We start from the raw sequence: 19,589 nt of genomic DNA on the forward strand, positions 1-19,589 counted from the left end.
ATATACAAATTATGTCAGATTTTTAAAGAGCAATTAATTGTGAATTAAAAGGAAATTTCTTGTGAACCAAACCATTGATAGCACTCATTTAACTGCTAATCTTATTTATTTAGTATGTGGTTCAGGAAAACATTTGGATTTCTACTTAATTTGAAATATTTTAAATCCCATTTCAGTAAGGGGGGGAATTGACAGTGATTGACAGACCAACTTCTGACAGCCCTGAAATTAGGTTCATAATTTAAAATTATCATTACAGATATCAGGATGTCAGGAGAAGTCAACGAGAAGCTCATTGAAGCTGGTGAGGCCATCAGTGGGGTCCACATAAAGCAGTGCAAAAATCAAGACACTCAAGACAGTATAAAGAGCTCACACTGATGTAGTTAGCTATGCCGCAGCATGGGGCTCAGACATACTTCCCAGCGCAAATCCCTACACTGGCATCCCAGGAGGCATTCCTGGGGCATTCCCTGGGGCGGCGCTGCCTTTGGGCAGCTTTCAAACCCCTTTTGCCCTGGGAACACCTCCTGGGATGCTAGAGGTCCTGCACCACCTTTTTAGGTTTAACTTCCCCTTGGAAACAGGCTCTATCAGCCCATTCCTGAGCTGCAGGCATGCAGGGACAGAGGGGAAGAGGCGCAGCCATGCCTCCTCCTAAGCCATTTCCTGCACACTGCCATTGAAAACCCATTGAAAACAGCAAGGCTGCACCTGCTAAAAAGCAGGTGCAGCAATGCCAGCCTGGACGCCGACGGCCAGAACGCCCTGGGAATGCCCCCCCTCCCTGTGGTCTGCGCCACAGGGAGATTGGGCCGGCGGAGGGGCAAGGCGCAGTTCCACGGCGCCAATGGAACTGCCCTTGCCGCCAGCGTGTGTCTTGTCCCGTGATAAGATGCACTTACGCTGGCTGCGAGGACATGTCTCCTCCTAAGGAGATTCACCCCCCCTCAAGAATGTGCTGTAAATCTAGTTTGACTGTGCCTTTTATGGGTCTTTGCTGTGCTGAACACCTAATTTATTTCATTAAAAATCCAATGACTGTACTCTTGCTCAGACCCTAAAGGAAATTAATTCAGGCTGGCAAGCCTGGTATACAAATGGATTTGCCCTCAGTGACGTCACAGTTATATTTGGCCTGCAGTTCTTCCATTGATACAAATCTTTCTTTCTCTCTCTTTTTTATTTTTTGCGGCAGGCTTTACAGTTTCCTCTTGAACAACCATTTCTAAAAATACCAAGGACAGTTTGGGCTCCACCTGTCGTGATATTAGCTCCAAAGGCAAAACAAAACGTAATCTGCAAACTTTTCCCTCAAACCATTCATGCATCTGCAAGAAAATGCAATTAATCTAATTAATTATTCTCGCCCAGTATGAGAAATGTCAAATACACAGAACACACACACAATATCTAGTTTTATTTCACAGAGAAAGGTTTAAAAAGCACAGTGCCTATGCAATATCCCCAGAACTGCACAGTGTTCAGACAACCTCGGCCCAGTCTTCTTGAAAAGAAATAAAAACATCCGTCCCTTCTTAAGTTAATAACAGCTTATCTCAAAGATAAAACAATTGCTTTGTAACCATTCTGAATACATATTCTGGGCTCATTGCTGGCTCTCTGCCAGCTCATTGGCTAGTATAAATCAGTGTCGCTCCACTGGCTTCATGAACCATGCAGACATGGAGTTATTCTTCTGTTCTTAAGTCACATCAGCTTCAAGAGGATTTCAAGTAGTTCTGTAAATGTAGTTTAGCTGGGGGAAAAAACAAGCTTGTCAGACATCTACAGGGCCGGATTTAGGTTTGATGAGGCCCTAAGCTATTGAAGGTAAAAGGGCCCTTTATATGTCCAGATAACAGGTACAACAGCTTGACCTACATTCAACTGTGCTGCACTGCAGTCTGCAGCTGCATGCTACATGTTGCCATGCAACCAGTCCATGCAGAATGTAGGCACCCTATATATAGAAATGAGCAAACCAGTGATATTTTAGGGAGCAGGCGGGGCCCATTACTTACATCATAGGAGCCTACACAACACAAAACACTGTTGCTGTATGTAGGTTTTATTTTATTTGTTTTTTTATCTTGTATTTGGGAAATGTACATCCAGGGTTTTTTTCCTTTAATTTTTTTTGGGGGGCCCAATAGAGTGGGGCCCTAAGCTATAGCTTGTTTAGCTTATATGTAAATGTCACATCTAACTTAATGATAAGAACAAGCACCACAAATAGGGTGATGGATAGGATTGAATCCTGGAAAGTAAGCTGTTGTCATTCATGTGATTGACATTGCAACCCTATGAGCTTAATCCCCCCTAAAGGGTTTCAGTTCTGAGTGAGTGTCCTGAACCCATGTTAGAGCTTCCACATGTCTCTAAGAATACACGTGAAAGGGAGCGCATGTGGGCTATGAAGGTGGCACCACAGTGATTCATACCAACACACCTGCTGGGCTTCTTCTGTGTCACTGAGATTCCCTTTTGTGTATGTGGTAGGATATGGTGCTATCACGGTGTGTGCCGGCATCGCCACGAGTGGGTTGGTTCCCTTCACACTTGGCTAATGTACAGGTGTTTTCAGTGATAATTGTTACCCTTCACCAATCCCAATGTGATTGGTGGGTGTCAGTGGACTCTGCTGAAAGTGACACTGTCCCCTCCCCCCTTTCAGCTTTGCTTCTGGGAGTTCATGGGACATCACATTATAGTAAAGTTGCTCTGACTTTTGCACTCCCCTGTTGGCCACACAAGAAATGTGATTTGTGTTCTGTGATTTGATCTGCCCTGGTTGCTCTTTCATAACTGGTGTCATAAGCCATGTTCCTGGACAATGCTGTGTCCGAGTCCCTGCAGACCAACTCATATTGTAGAAGATCCTGCATCCCCTATCAGGACAAACTTGCTTATACCCCAACAGCCAGGCCATTGTGTTTGTGAAATGATGGTGACAATAGGACCAAATCAAGGCCACCTTTCAAAGGAAGACTTTCTACCTGGTGAATGGTTGCTACAATTGAATGACGACACTGCCAGTGAGGAAAGTAGATAACAGAATGCCTGTACTGGAAGACTCTTGAGAACAAATACTCTCAGATGCAGCTTGACTGATGAAGGGATTAGGAGAAATGATGTTGCACAAATAAACTGCCCTCTCAGAACTTGCATTCTTTCACTATTCTCAACAGAGCCACTCTCAGCTCTTTGGATCAATTGTCTGCATGAGGAGTTCCTTGTTGATCCAAGCCCTTAGGGCTCCCCATGCAGAATATTTCAACCATAACTTTGGCTGGGTTGTAATGCTCCCGTTCAACATAACGGCGTATTTATCTGTTTCATTTGTGATATTATTAAACCAGTATTTTTCCCCTTTCTACTGTCACTGCAAATTTAGTAAGGCATCTCAAAATGGCTTAATGCAAACCGAATAAAATATCCCAGCGTATATAATTAGCAAGCCTCTTCAAAAAGGACATGATACTAGAAGATCCATTCAAAACTCTTTATTTAAGGCAGGGATGGGGAACCTCAGGCCCGGGGGCCGTATGCGGCCCCCGAGGACATTTTCTGCGGCCCTCGGGAGCTCTGGGGCCGGGGGTGTGGGGGGGGAGGCGTGGAGGTTGGGGCCTGGTCGCTTGGGGCCGGCGTGCACAGGTGTGTGTGTGGGGGGGAAGGCTTTTCTTTCTTTTCTTCTTCTTTTTCTGTCACTCTCCTTTCTCTCCCTCTTTTTCTGTCTCTTTGTCTGTCTCCCTCCATCCTTTTCTTTCTTTCTCCCCCTCCCTCCATTTCTTTCTCCCTTTCTCTCTCTTTTCCCCTCCCTCCCTTTTCCTCTTTCTCTGTTTTCTTTCCTTCCTCCCTTTCTTCCCTGTGGATCGGCTGCCTCCTGGCGCCTCATTTGCTCAGGCCTACCACTGGCTGCCCTCCCGCCTGGGAGCGGGGGAGGACGAGGGAGCAGGGGCGCCCTCCAGGCCTTCTCTGTGCGGTCTTCCCTGGGGTTGCCAACCTCAAGGTGGTGGCTGAAGACCTGGAAACCGTAGTCTCCCCACCCCGGGAGATCTACACCTGGTTATGGCCCCCGAATAATGTTGTAAATGCGCAAATGGCCCTTAGCAGGAAAAAGGTTCCCCACCCCTGATTTAAGGCCTTTCTAGACTATGTTATAACTCTTACAATTGCCATTATGCTGGATATTGTAACTCTCTTAAAAAACTTTAGTGCTTAAATTGAACTACATCAAAATACTCAATCCCAGCTTTGTTTGACAATGGAACGGGCTGGTACACTCCGGCAGATGCTGAGGGCTCAGGGCCCAGAGGGGGCCCAGAGCCATGACCCAACAAGCTGTTACTTCTCAGTCCTTGGCACTGATGGCTGGCTAATCCGTGGCAGCACTTGGACAGTTGTCAGGAGGTAGTAAGTGCAAGATTGTTTTTTTTGGTAGTGGGGAGCAGCCATGGATGATGATAACGGCTGGGTGCTTGTTCTACAGCCAGCGTGGCATAGTGCTTAGCGTGAGGGAGTAAGATCTGAGAGACCTAGTTTCGAATCCCCACTCTGCCATGGAAGCTCACTGCGTGACCTTGGGTCAGCTGTTCTCTCATAGCCTAACCTGAGTTTCCGTGTAGACATTAGGAAGAATTTTCTAACAGTTAGGGCAGTTCCTCAGTGGAACAGGCTTCCTCGGGAGGTGGTAAGCTCTCCTTCCCTGGAGGTTTTAAAGCAGAAGCTAGATGGCCATCTGTCAGCAATGCTGATTCTATGACCTGGGGCAGTTCATGAGAGGGAGGGCACCTTGGCCATCTTCTGGGCATGGAGTAGGAGTCACTGGGGGGGTGGGGGGGAGGTAGTTGTGAATTTCCTGCATTGTGCAGGGGGTTGGACTAGATGACCCTGGTAGTCCCTTCCAACTCTATGGTTCTATGATTCTGCCATATTTACATGTGAGGTAGAATCATAGAGTAGCAAGTAGGCAGCGGTATGAGACATAGGCTATCAATATGCTTGTTTATATATTATGTGCTAGGTCAAAAAAGGGTGCCAGATTGAATTCTTCAACATTTAGATACTGAAGTGATTCTGTTCTCACCTTTGAATGGATTCTAAGTGCACAGCAGCATCATTTATGAAGGATCACCATGCATGTCACTCTTCTAAGCTGAATTCATTTTACTATCACCTGAAGTACCTTCAGCCACTTCAGCCCTACTACTGAAAAGAATGAAAGTTGCCATCCTCTACATACTTGCTTAGAAGTAGTGAAATCAACAGGGTTTGCTCCCATGCACTTAGGGCAGGGAGGAGCGCGGTTTCCCTTGCTCCAACAGCTCCAACCTGTGGCCTACTTTGGAACTGTGCAACTTACATTCAGTCAAGGAAATGGCAAGCCACTAGCTGACATATTTTCTGACCAAATTAGCAGAATCACTTTGATTTTTTTAAAAAAGGTGAGTTTAAATGATTCAGAGAGTGATAAATATTTGCAGTCCCAAGAGCTGTCTGCAGGCTCTGTGAGTGATCAATTATAGTATATTATCTATATATCTAATTCCCAAGTGTGCTCCCTATCTGTGGATACCTAAATCTGCGGATAAGGGGCACGCTTACCCTAAACAGATTATTCTTCAAACTTGGGGAAATCCTCATGTTTGCAGAAAAATCTGAAATTTACAATAAAATATATTGGAGGGTGGTAAATCCCCCCCCCAATACATTTGCATTGTCTGTGTACACGCAGACACCGCACTCACCAAGAGGAATAGAACCACTCAGGGCCCGGACATGACAGTGGAGGACGTCAGTGGCCGCTCCTCTGGGCTGGCTTTGGAGGCAGTGGTGGACACTGGCAGCTGCCCCATGCTCAGCAGCAGCAGTGGAGGAGGAAGTTGGTGGCTGCTCCAGACTGGTTGCCATGCCAGATGCCGTCTGCAGCTCTGGGCTCAGCAGCAGTGGATGTTGGCAACCACTCTGGGCTGGTGGTGGAAACTGGCAGCTGCCCCAGGCTGAGCAGCAACAGCAGCAGAGGAGGACATCAGCTCCAGGCCGGCTGTAGCGGCGGCAGACACCGGAACCTGTCCCTCGGCTCAGCAGTAGCGGTGGAAGGGCCTGAAACCACACCAGGCTTGGCAATGGGGGGGTGGGGGATACAGAATTTCTCCCAAGACTCCCGACCTGTCCACTGAGCAGTAAGGAAGGAATTGAGTGATTTCCCCCCTCCATGAGTATCATGGGTCCCCACTTGTACATATAATTGCCAACATATCTAACTTTTTCTTTCTCTAGATCACCAGTCCTTGGCTATTCATCTGCCATTTCACACTTCAAAAAAGGGGGAAATGAAGATTAATTTTTTTTTCTTGACACAATAAAGAGGAAAGTTGCCACATCTCTCATGCAACTCACTGATCTACTTGATGCAGTATCCACTTCTCAGAAAGTGTCATTAGCTGTTTTATCCAGGGAATGACATATTTATTTCGTAGAATATTATTTTGTGAACTGCTAAAACAATGTGGGCTAGGGAGTCTACTTGATCCAGACAAAATGAGCATTTGCATTCTTCTGCAATAATTTTATTGCATCTCCCTTGTGTCTTAGCTGAGTCTGAGGCATTATACCTTGCCAGTAAGAAAGTTTGTCTAAATGTATGGATTTCTAACCAGCAGAAATAGTAGGGCAAGGAAAAATTCTGTTAAAGGGTATCTAGAAGAAGAGAGGTAAACATTCACGATTTGTGTCCTTAAACACTAAGAAATAATCCTCATTTAAAATCTTATTTTGTAATTACTTACAGCTTGCTTTCTGAAAACTATTCCTGACAGCAGCAGTTCTAAAACTTTTTGAGTCATGGAGCACTTTTCAGGAGAGAAATTCACATGAACGCATGAAACTACCTTATACTTGGTCCATCAAAGTCAGTATTGTCTACTCAGACCTGCAGCTGCTCTCCAGGGTCTCAGGCAGGGGTCTTTCACCTCTCCTACTTGCCTATTCCCTTTAACTGGAGATGCCAGGGATTTAACCTGGGACCTTCTGCATGTCAAGCAGATGCTCTACCACTGAGCCACAGCCCCTCCCCATATCACGGAGCAGTAATTTTCAACTAGCACCTATATACTTAACTGAATGACAGTAGCATTTTTCATTCCAATCTCTTCACAGAGTACTAGGAGATGTTTCGCGGAGCACCAAGTGCTCCATGGAGCACAGTTTGGGAACTGTTGCCGTACAGCTTTGAAAATCTTTTGTCTAACTTACTAGTCAAGGTAGACACAGAGATATCTAAAATTAACAACTGAAACGTAGCAGGAGCTGTTGATGGCTCAAAGAAGGAGTACAAAATGTTAATGACAGACTGATATATAATAGATGATAGGTTTGGGAACTCTAATTTTAATTGTACAGTGCATTCCTGAGCCCTGGTGGCCAGGGATGGCGTGGAGGAGGCGCCACACACCGTCTCCAAACTGGTTTTCCGGCTGCCGAAAACCTTAAAAAAGCCTTTTGCAAGCTTTAAAAAGTTTAAATGGGGCTTTTCGCCCCATAGAGAACAGCAAGGCTGCGCCTGCTAAAAAGCAGGTGCAGCAACACCATTCTCGGCGCCAGCATTATGGGGTGAAAGGGGACAGGAGGCTGGCTACAGGCAGCCTCACCCCCCAGAATGCCCTGGGAATGCCCTGGGGGATTCTGGAACACCCCGTGGAACCCATCGTGGGCCTTTACACTGGTGGGACACTGGCGGAAGGACCTGGCGGTGTCCTGGGGTGGCGCTGCCATGGCAGCACCCGGAGACCGGCATCCAGCCCTCCCCGCTGCTGTTGGGGCCACTTACAGGATCCAGCCCTGCTTTACACCTCTTCTTATCATGATTGGGTTTGACAGGGTAGAGCTACATGGTATACAAATCTGTATAAGATTTTCAGACTATAAATTCCTAATAAGCATCAATAATCTGCCAGTCAAGCCCATATTAAAGACTTTTTCCCAAAGTTGAACCAGAGATACGGAATCAAATGCAATACAAAGATCAATAAATGATTCTATACCCGCCTGATTCTAACACGGAGGTCTGAGAATAAAAGTATAAATTACTCAAGTATCAGACTAAAACAAATGATTAGATTATTTTATCATCTCTTTCCACAATGTATTGCCCTTAGTAAAGTTACAGGTAGCTGATATATTAACCAGCGACCATTTCCTGCTGGAATTATATTTTGAATTAAAAGGTCTCCCACATGCAAGTAAGGAAAAAGTAATTGTCCGGAGGAAATGGGATAAAAATATCGCATCAGAAGTTACGGCAATAATGAGGCAGCAAGAAGTGAATCAGATTGTGTCAATAACGCCTAAAGTAACCAGCACTGTATACCCCTTCTCTAAGCTGGAGGCAATAATTACATTGTTTACTTCACTTTTGACTAAAACAGTTTTGAAGAGGGATAGATGCAGCAGGAAGTACTGGTTTGATGGAGGCGGTAGACTACAAAAAAGAAATCTTACGTTATACCGTACTTAAAAAATATCCTAACTTTTTTTTTTTTAAGAATCAAAAATAGCTAAGATCAACCACATCTCATTCCAGAACTTACTTCCTGGAGCTGTCAATTCACCCGCTTAGCATACTATGGTAGGTTGGAGTTCCGGGGTATTCAAAATAAGACCAAAAGATATGGCTCTCTGCACAGCTTTCTGGATATTTACATGTGGCTTTTTGCAACTCACTGTTTACTTTCCTCTATTACATTACACTGAACCATTTCCCTAGCAAACCTTAGTATGTGGCAAGAGCACAAAACAGCAACAAATAATAAGAAACAAAAGAAAGATTTACTTAGGGAAACAAACTATTTCAAAAAGAAATAAAGAATTCTAGTATATCTATTACTCCAGTCTGATCTAGAATGGGTCAAGGGATATTCTGTTTTCTCACTTTAGAGTTGCAGAATCATAATTCTCACAGTACATATTATAGAAATATTAAAAAAAAAAAACTGTTCCCCAGCTTTACAAAGGTTGTTTAAATTGGCACATGTGCAAGACCTGATATGTGTTAACCAATGAAAGAATGAAAATTAGGGTATCAGCTAGGGTTGCCACCTCAGGTTGGGAAATATCTGGAGATTTGGGGGTAGAGCCTGAGGAGGGGTGGTTTGGGAGGGGAGGGACTTCAAAGGAGTGTAATACCATAGAGTCCACCTTCCAAAGTGACCATTTTCTTCAGGTGAACTGATATGTGGAGATCAGTTACAATAAAAGGAAATCTCCAGCCACCTGGCGGTTGGCAGCACTAGTATCAGCTGATCTGTGAGGTGCGGCTCAGCCTGTGCTCAATGAGGTTATACTTCCCCATTTGGGGATTACTGTACTTCTTGATCTGGCCATTTAAATGAACCTCCTGGAGCAATCTGACTTCCTAGTTACGCATGCCTGGAGGCTCTAAACTGGTTTATTGTAATGTGTTCCTCAAAGAGCTGCCTTTGGAAAGTTGTCATAAGATACTGTTCCAGAATACAGTTACTCATAGGCTAAAAGGGACAAGCTGCTCAAAGCATTTTACATCAGTTTTGATCAAACTTCACTAGCTCCCGATTTTGTTTCTGAAGTAAATTTAAAGTGATGATTTCAACCTTTAACCCCCCCTTAAAAAGTTTGGAATCGGAGTTTCAAAAGCTGCCTTCTCCAATAACTGCGGACATACTAGCATCAGCATGTAGTTGGATTAGGATCTGAGAAAGCAAGGTTTGAATCTGTTGTCTGCCATGGAAACTCACTGTTGTAGGGGGGGGGGCTGTGGCTCAGTGGTAGAGCATCTGCTTGGAATGCTGAAGGTCCCAGGTTCAATCCCCAGCATCTCCAGTTAAAGGGTCTAGGCAAGTCGGTGATGTGAAAGACCTCTGCCGGAGACCCTGGAGAGCCGCTGCCGGTCAGAGTAGACAATACTGACTTTGATGGACCAAGGGTCTGATTCAGTATAAGGCAGCTTCATGTGTTCATGTGTGTAAGTTGCTTTGGGTCCCCACTGGGGAGAAAAGCAGAGTATCAATAAAAATAAGGAAGGTTAGGTCAGCAGGAGAGGCCCTACTCTATGTTCCAGCATTACCAGAGGTTAAAATGTAAGCATATGTGACAAGTACCCATAATATGTGAGTACCCTTCTTGCTGGGGGTAAAGTGTAGACCACTGGGGAAGGCAATGGCAACCCACCCTGTAAACATAGTCTGCCTAGTCACTTTGGGATGTGACATCATCCCCTGGGTCAGTAATGACTTGGTGCTTGCACAGGGGACTTTTTGATGAGACAAGGCCTTCTCAATGGCTGCACTATGAACTCCCACCTCTGAGATGTATGTTTGGATTTTAGAAGGTATGTGAAGGTATTCTCTTTTGATGGGTAGTACAGATTAATGGTGATGGCTGTTGGACAAAGGCCACTGATTTTAGATCCTATAGAATGTTGGATTTTAGTTTATTATGACTACTAGATTACTTGTAATTTTATCTACAGGTTTATTTGCTATTGGTATTTCATTATCGAGAGCTGGCAAGTGTAGTGGCTGGATTATAACCTGGGGCAACTGGGTTCAAATCCCCACTCTGCCACTGAAGCTCAACGGGCAACCCTGGGACAGCCCCAATCTGTCAGCCTCACCTACCTGTATAGGGTTAAGGTGAGGATAAACTGGAGGAAGGGAGGACGATGTGATAAGCCACTTTTGCTCCCAATTAGGGAGAAAAGTGGAATAAAACAAATGAGCATTATTTTTGCTTTTTAAAAAAAATCTTGTTTTTAATGCCTTGTTGCAAGCTAGCTTCAAAATATTACTGAACGATAGTACTGAACACATTTTGAAAAAGATATAAATCCATCAGTGAAAGCTCATTTGCAGAAGACACACCTTGCAATCATGGAATTCCAGCTTAATTCCCTGGTGCCTCTGGCTGAAAAGGAGTTCAGATAACAGGGCTGGGAAACACCTCTTGCTTGAGGCTTTGGTGAACCGTTGTCAGTAAGAGTAGGTACTAGTGGGCCAGCTAAACAGTTTCACTCATTGTAACACAGCTTCATACGCTCAGATATGTTAGCACATTCATTCTCCAGCTATTGCTGCTGTGCGTGTAGGACAAACCCTTGTTCTTTTGCAACTCAAGCCTGACTGTTGACTACTTCATTCAGTTTATTGTTCGAAACTCATACAGCCTAATAATAGTGGCACAACAGCAGATCATCTACCCGAGAGAAATGTGGCAAGAATGTTGCCGGATGAATCAGCAAACAGCTACTGTTGCTTTTGTCCTCCTATATAGTGTGTGGCTTCCTCTGCATACAAATACTCTGATTAATCAATTAAACACATGCAAAATTACTTATTAGCCATCACACAACATTGAGGATTCCAAAAGAGCCAATGATGCGAGTCTGTGTGGGATATCTTGAGTGGCAGGGAGCAGTGACATAATCCTTGTGGGTTCATCAATTGGCATTCAAAAAAGAGAAAAAATCCCAAGGATGAAACCTTTCAAATTGTAGAGGTTACTTTTGAAATATCTGAGGCCATCCAAATCCAGAAATGTTTCTTACACCATTAGGAAAAAGCACAATGAAGAAGTGCTACAGACTCAATCAAATAATAAAACAGCAAGCCCCCATAAAATATCCAGGTTTACCTACAGATAGTGGAGCATTTTAGCCAGGGCGTGACACACTTAGAAAGATCCTGCTTGTGAGACCAGGACCAGAGTGGAATTGCACCCGATATAGAAACCAAGCACGGCTGAGTCCTCAAACACCAGGGCAAAGAGAAGGCAAGCAGAGAGAGCACAGTGCAAGCAAGCCAGGCTGCAAAAGTCCAGAATACTCTGCGAGGCACAGTTGGGCATGCTTCATCCCTTGAGATCATTATATCAGAAAAGTTATCTGGAAAAGTACGCTATGGTACCTGCAGCTCCTGGACCCTGATTAGTTGTGGGGAGAGCAATAAATATTGCAAGCAGAAGCATCAATTATTCCCCCCCCCTTCTTCTCCAAGTAGCAAAAGTGATTGAATGGCTTCCGGTCTCCAAGTTTGAATCTCCGCTCTGCTATGAAAGCTCTCTGGGTGACCTTGGGCCCACCTCTTTCTCTCTGAGTCTCATGCCTACCAAGCTTACAGGGTTAGTGTTGTGAGGATAAAACGAAGAACAATACAGGGCATAAACAGCGAAAAGAAAGGATAAAAGCAATTGCCCCATTTCCTCCCCAGCTAACAATTGGCGCCACCCCAACTTGTCCACCCGCAGCCAGCTCAGAGTGTCTCATCTCCAGAATCTGGTCATTCAGGTTCTGATATTATTTTTAATCTCTTGCGCTCACAGCATTGAAACCCACTGTTTTCCAACCACCAAGGCATCAGACCTCCCAATTTTGCCTGGCTGCTACCTTCCAGTGAGTAGCCTACAGAATTCAATAGGCCTTCATCTGCAGGGAGGCCAAACCAAACCAAACGCACAGAAAACAAAATACAGAAACGGAACGTACTTTCTCTCTCTCACACACGCTTCCTCCTTCCTCCCGCCCTAAGGTGAAACTCCAGTAACGAAACTGGCTCTCCTAGTTTCAGGTATGAGCCGAATGGAACGATGGGTAACGTAGTTCGTTCTCCTCGCAGCGCCTGCTGCGGTGAAAGCAGCGCAGCAGCGGAAGGACTCCAAGTCCCAGGCAAAATCTCAGCCACCCACTAGAAGCCACAGGTAGAAGGCGTGTGTTTTTGCTCAGGTAGGAGCCCTATTCGCATTATTATTATTATTATTATTTGAAACCAGCATGGGAACGTCGGAGATATTCTAACAGACGAAGGTTTTCCAGGCGATGACTGTAAGATAAGCAGCTGTTCCATCTTTAGGCAGAATAAAAGGTATGTTTCCAAAGTGATGTGTGAGACTCTGGATGACTGGAGGGAGGGAGAACTATTTCGATGAGGCCATAAGAAAAGAGAAAGGGACCTGCGTTATAAATTCGCCTTTTGGAAAATCTGGCTTCTAGCTCACGCTCGACAACAGGCTTTGTAATGCAAAGTTGTAGGAGAAGTATATGCAGAGCCACAGAGGGCTGGTTGTGTGTTGCTGGTTTTTTTTTTTTTTTTTTAAGAACGAAGGCGCGTAGGGCCATTATGCATGGGAGGTTTAGCCGCTCTCTAGATGCACATTTTCCCCATCCAAATTCTCAAAACTTAAAAATAAGCTCCCATGCAAAGTTTTGAGAACTTGTATGGGGAAAATGTGCATTTAGAGAGTGGCAAATCCCGCTCTCTAGATGCATTTTCCCCATCCAAATTCTCAAAACTTAAAAATAAGCTCCCATGCAAAGTTTTGAGAACTTGTATGGGGAAAATGTGCATTTAGAGAGTGGCAAATCCCGCTCTCTAGATGCACATTTTCCCCATCCAAATTCTCAAAACTTAAAAATAAGCTCCCATGCAAAGTTTTGAGAATTCGTATGGGGAAAATGTGCATTTAGAGAGTGGCAAATCCAAGGCAAAACCTCCCATTATGCAAACTCTCTTGATAACTTCAAAGGAATTGTGGAAAGTGTAACCAGTTTGTTTGTGAAGGGAGCTGTGGGTATTCATTAGTTGGATTTTTAGTTCTGGTGTGGGGCACTGAGTGGGCTACCCCCAACATTTTTATAGGACTAGTTCTTAAAGTACTTGAACCTGAATCGGAAAGAACAGTACACATAGCTCGAAGAGGAACGTTTCACAGTCTCCTTACTCTCTTTTTAATAGGACTCCCTGTATAAGGGTTTCAGTCAGCCCACGCGAAATTCCAGCATAAATTAACGTCTGCTTAATGTAAAAAAAAATCTATACAAGGCCTTAATCTATAAAGCAAGGCCCTACTCTGTAAACCTTGGAGCAGAGCAAGAAATATATCCACACTTCCGTTAACTAATGAAAGTTCATGCTTCACAGAAATCTCTCTAATCAGGATCAGAGAAGAGTTTGATAAGCCAAATTAAAACCATATAATTTTAATGGGCTTGCTTATGTTTTCAATTTTCAACCTTTCCAGACTGATTTACCTTTGGCTGCTTTATAGGGGCTCCAGACCCAGCAAAGGGTGTGTGTGTGTGACCTATTTGATCACTGATATAGGGGATACTATCATCTATGGCTTTATTTCTTCATTCATTGTTTGCTGTTCTATGCTATGTTCTTAAAGTGCACTATTCTAATTATCAGTCAGAGTAAGTATTCAGTCAGGGGCAAATAACTTAGATCCATGCCGTCACTTCTGGGGAAAACCTGGAAGTGATGTAGGGTACCCTAGGAAGCACTTGGAACTCTGTGGTGAAGCAATAAGTTTCTGGCAATTCCTAGAACTACCCTATGTTACATTGAGGTTTTTCCTGGAAATGACATAGTAACCCAGTAATGCAGCAAGATTCAATTATAATCGCACCTTGGAGACCAATAATATTTTTGGAGAATAAACTTTCAATGATCAAAGCTCCCTTTGTCAGTTCTGACTTCCTGTTGTCAGGGAGCTATGACTCCTGAAAGCATATACCCTCAAAACCTTATTGGCCTCTAAGATGCTACTGGGCTTGAATCTAGCTGCTTGTCTCCTTAGTAAATTCTTTGGTCATCTTACCTGGCTCACGTTCTGCTTTCCTTGTGTGCATTTGTCTCATTCCTTGACTGCCCTCCTTACCATGTCTGCCAGTGTTGCCACATGTTAATGGGTCTTTAAAAATCTGTCAAGGTTTTTACCAAGGATCTTGATATAACCTCTGTGGCTATTTCTGGTTTTGGTCTAGCTGGCATCATTATCCAGAAAAGATGGCTATTCCAGACCTTCTGTGAACAGGGTCTATAATCAAAATCGATTGAACTGCTAGATCAAAACAGCGCTTGTTGTGAGCCCTAATTTCAGTTAACCAAGGCACACTTGGGTATAGAAGAGCTGGTCTCAACTCTCAAGCCTTTCAGATCTTATCTGAGATACCAAGCTCACAGTGTATCATTTTGCAGACATAATTTGGCACCTGCAAAAAGAGTCATTCCTGGGCCGAGAGGGCTTACGGAATGCCCCCAGGAATGCCTCCATCTGTGCCGGCATGAGGCCTTGTGCTGCTGTGCGGCTCCCTAGAGCCGTCATAAGTACCCCTGCGCCGGTGTTTGTGCCCCTTCAGCTGGCACAAGTGGCACTAATGCCAGTGCAGGGGTCACACCGGCTCCTATGGATATTCACCCCCCCTCCTTCAAGATGGCTCGGTTAATAATCTTTGTTGTCTGGGCATGTGTGTGTGGAAAGTGCCTTCAAGTCGCAGCCGACTCATGGCGACCCCTTTTTTTGGGTTTTCATGGCAAGAGACTAACAGAGGTGGTTTGCCAGTGCCTTCCTCTGCACAGCAACCCTGGTATTCCTTGATGGTCTCCCATCCAAATACTAACCAGGGCCAACCCTGCTTAGCTTCTGAGATCTGACGAGATCAGGCTAGCCTGGGCCATCCAGGTCGGGTTGTCTGGGCATACATTCCTAAAATCTGAAAAGCTTTTTATCTTAAACCAATTGGGACTGTGATTCTCTCTGTCTCTCTCCCTGTGTATATATCTGTATTTCACTATCTTCAATTACTCATTCCGTTTGTACCTTCGTGGTAGGGTTTTGCAATAAAATATGATTCTCCCACATTTCAAATGATGCAATATTCTTATTTTGCTTCCAGGCAAACTCTCTCTGTTTCACTTACTCTGTATTATGCAGGCGTGAATTAAACATGCTTGCAATGATATTATCATTAAACATAGTTTTGACTCAGTGAACTTTGCTCCTATTTTTAATTATTGTGAATACTGTTAAATAAGATTGATGCTTTGGGGGGAAAAAACTACTTTAAAAAACAGACATGCCAAAGTATGCCTGCTTCTGAAATGTAAGTATCCTCTACACGGTTCAGAGTGAATTATCTTATCCTGGCAGATAACATAGAATTCTTTCAACTTGGCTTTAAAGTCCCAGCATCTTGATCCATGGTTGAAATAAAGCCAATAAAAAGTAGGGAATTTAATAATTTTCGTTGATTTAGGTTCTGTTCTTAAATGTACACACAAACATTAAGAAGTTTCACAATGATATGTCTGAAACTTTAACAGTAGAGTATGAGCTGCGCATCTCCTATGAGATCTGAAAGACTTCTATAACCAACTGTTCATTGGTTAATTGACATAAGCACTCTAATTTGATCTAGCAGTTTAGTGTTTGTAGCCTTCTGAAAGCTGAGGTTGCTAGATTAAAGCAAAATATAACTGTTATATTGCTAAGTGCCAGTGACTGTCCTTGCAAATGAGCTGAATTGGGTCCCAAAAATAACTTGCAAAAGGATCAGCGTTGAGGGTTAATATGGTTGATGCCTTCCAAGGCCCCAGGCTTTTGGGGGCCTGCTGCCAGTGACAGGCAGTTGGCCAGTCTTTTGACTGGAGAATCTTGTACTCTGCTGCCTTCTCAAAGCACCATTCACATTGGGCAATGGGAGATCACCCCAGAGGTACTCTGTGATGTCCCAAGGGCCTCTAGGGTCGTCCCCTATTATGCAGTAGGATACATGCTTGGAGGAGTGGAGCCACAACTCTTGCCTGCGAGACAGCCATGCTCTGCCCCCTTGAGCATAGCTGTCATTGTGGGGGGCATGATGGAAGAGCCCATGGACTCCCAGTGCTGCCACACCTGGCAAAGTAGCTTCACAATGTTGTTTTAATCTTGGTAATACAGTAATTAATATTTTCTGCCCAGTGGCCAATAACATTGTTTAGAAACCTCAGGAAAGGTAACATCTGGAGACCAGATTTCAATGTTTGGAGTAAAAAACAGTGTACCCAACAGCTGGTGTCTTCTACCTCAAAGTCTTTCATGGTTCTCAACATTCTGGGTCTTCAATCCCTTTCTCCATGGTCCTGATTCTTTAAAAATATGGAGTACTAGCAGGAAAAAATCTGAGGACTTAGAAGCAGAACCAGGTCATATTGAGACCTCCAGTTTTTTGACATGAAGGTAGATTTACTATGTAAAGGACTCGATAGAGTGCAGAGTTATGCTGGACTGGCAAGAACTGGCTTTAAATTTAATGATCTGTACCACATAGCCCAGGGATGTCAAATATATGGCCTGGGGGCTGGATCCAGCCCCTTGAGAGCTCTTATCTGGCCTGCGGGCCAGCCGAAGCAGCCACCGCCCCACACTCTCAATCTGGGCTGGCGAGGCATGGCCCAGCCTGACCAGGTGACATTTATGTCATATCCTGCCCTCATAACAATTCAGTTCGACACCCCTGACATAGCCCATTTATTAAGAGGCGATTATTTCACTGCCAGTGAAAAACAAGAAAGGGTTCTAAAGCAGACTAAACAAAGTGGAAGGGGCAGGGAATGCGTATGTTGCCTGGACTTCTTGAAATGGCTGCAAGAAGCGGGGGGGGGGGCAAGAGACAGACAAACAAACAGCCATCACATTGAGTTGCTACTTTTAGCGGTCTGTCTCCTGTGCCATTAACAGATGCATGTCAGGCAAAAGCCCAATGGGTGATGCTTTTCCTGGCATGGAGATGGAACAAAAAGGAAATACTGCACCTGTTACACTTTTCCCCAGCTGTTAAAGCATATGAGCTCTGCCAGAAGAAAGATGACACTGTGGGAGGGAGGGACAGGGAGAACGAGGGACTTGCTTAGCTGCTCTTCTCTCATTTTCCAATTTTGCTCAAGCTGTTTCATGTATTTCTGCATTAGCTTAGGGGAATCACTGAGAAGAAGAGACAGGCGGGTAGGAAGAATGCCTCTGGCTTGCTCATTTTTCCAATCCCTTGAGTTGACAGTGGTGGTACTGCTTCTGTAGAAGAGGAGTATTCCAGGACATGGCAGTGAAGATACTCAGAGTTGCAGAGATGCCATCACCACCACACCTGGGATTTCTAGACTCCATCCAGCCCAACTCATTTTGCCATGCCTCTTCAACAAACAAGTGGCCATTTAACAGGAGGCTGCCCATGGGGTAGAGTAGACATTCAATACAGAAATAAAGCCCACGGGCTTTATGGACAGATATCTTCTCTGTTTTGAAGGATTCTGAGGTGGGATTAGACCTGCCTTTTTGGCATCCTGCAATTTGTGGACCAGTGTTTCTTCTGCATTAATTCCTTTCTGCAGAGAGTAAAATCTATATTTGTTAACACTGTAAGTCAATGCATGATATTCTATTGTTGCCTTGCCAGTTCTAATTCTGCATGCAGACCTATAGATGTAGGGTAATTATTCTGCTTTCAGTGCTAGATTTCTTTGTTGACCAATTTTGCTCTAATTCTTAGCCATTCCTCTTTGGGGGCTTGATAGGAATGCTCTAATGTCTGCATGGAACATCTTCCAGTTGTGTCAGCTTTTCTGAAGTTTTCATAGAATCATAGAATTTGAGCCAGTCTGTATTTGCAGTGCCCTGAGGAATTTTCATAGTAGTGTTGAAGCTTCTGGCAAAGGCCAGCTGAGCTGATTGATTATTGTCATATTGACACAAGCAGGCCAAGAGCCCCCTGCTGTCTTTGGCTGCACTAGCTAGAAATACCTTCCCATCTCATAAAAAGGGAAAACAGGGACCCCTGGCCATTTCTACTGGCAAAAATGGCTGGGGAGGGAAACCAGAAGCCCCCTGCTTCACAGTGTTCCAGAGCTGAATGGAGTGCTTTCAATGGAAGTTCCTCCATTCATATGTGTGACAGTGAGTTGGTTCCAGCACTTGTGTCATCTGTAATGTCCAGTTTGGCTCTCAGTGTGCATTCTTCATGCCAGTCTGTGAAACACCTGCAAGGAGAGAGGGTGGGTGGAGGTGAATGTGTGCATGCACACACACTGATGCGTTTGTGCCCAAGGAAGCTTGCTGTAATTGATACATGACGTTCACTGTAATTTCAGGCCAATTTTAGCACTACTCAGATGAAATAGCCACCTGCATTTACATTGCCACACACCTTTTCCCCCCAAGAAGGAGATCAATCTCTGTGTTAGGAGCAAAATGTAATGATTGAGGTGGCCCACTCATCCATTCCTTAGCTTCTTGACAAATGGCAGACTTAAATGAAAGAGCTGTCTCTGTGCTTTGGCGACTCGACCAGCGTTTTGGCAAGAGAGCTCTTCCTCTTGAGAATCTGCACTTATTTGCCTAATCTAATGGTTGAACATAAAGGCAGGAATGTATTGAAAAATCCTGAAGAGAAATCTGGAAAATGTTTTGCTCTGTTTCTTTCCCTAAGCTTTATAAAAAGTATATAAAGAAAGGGGTCTTTATATTAATGCTGTCTTTCAACACGCCCCTGCAAATATACTCATTTTTTTGTTACCCGACTTTATTTTAGTTGTTCTCTGTATGCTCCAGAGACCACTTAATTTGTCATGTTTGTGTCATGTTTAAAAGTTCATTATTTCTTTCAGCTCTGTTTGAGATTTCTGTTTGTTTTCAGATTTTTAGTCCAGACCCTATTGTATTGTCCATTGGATGTCCCATCCTGTCCCTACTTGACTTACACTATGTAATCTGCCTTAAGTCTCAGCAAGAAAGATGGACTATAA

The 19,589-nt window shown here is 44.2% G+C and overlaps 1 non-coding gene across 1 annotated transcript; it reads right to left on the bottom strand.

Annotated features, from left to right (window-relative positions):
• Nucleotides 1-7,001: 7,001 nt before the first annotated feature.
• Nucleotides 7,002-7,073, bottom strand: TRNAV-GAC (transfer RNA valine (anticodon GAC)). Its single transcript has one exon. It is a non-coding gene; the product is annotated as a tRNA-Val (tRNA).
• Between the last annotated feature and the right edge of the window lie 12,516 nt (nucleotides 7,074-19,589).

This window comes from Euleptes europaea, chromosome 11 (assembly GCF_029931775.1).
Source record: "Euleptes europaea isolate rEulEur1 chromosome 11, rEulEur1.hap1, whole genome shotgun sequence".
NCBI lineage: Eukaryota > Metazoa > Chordata > Lepidosauria > Squamata > Sphaerodactylidae > Euleptes > Euleptes europaea.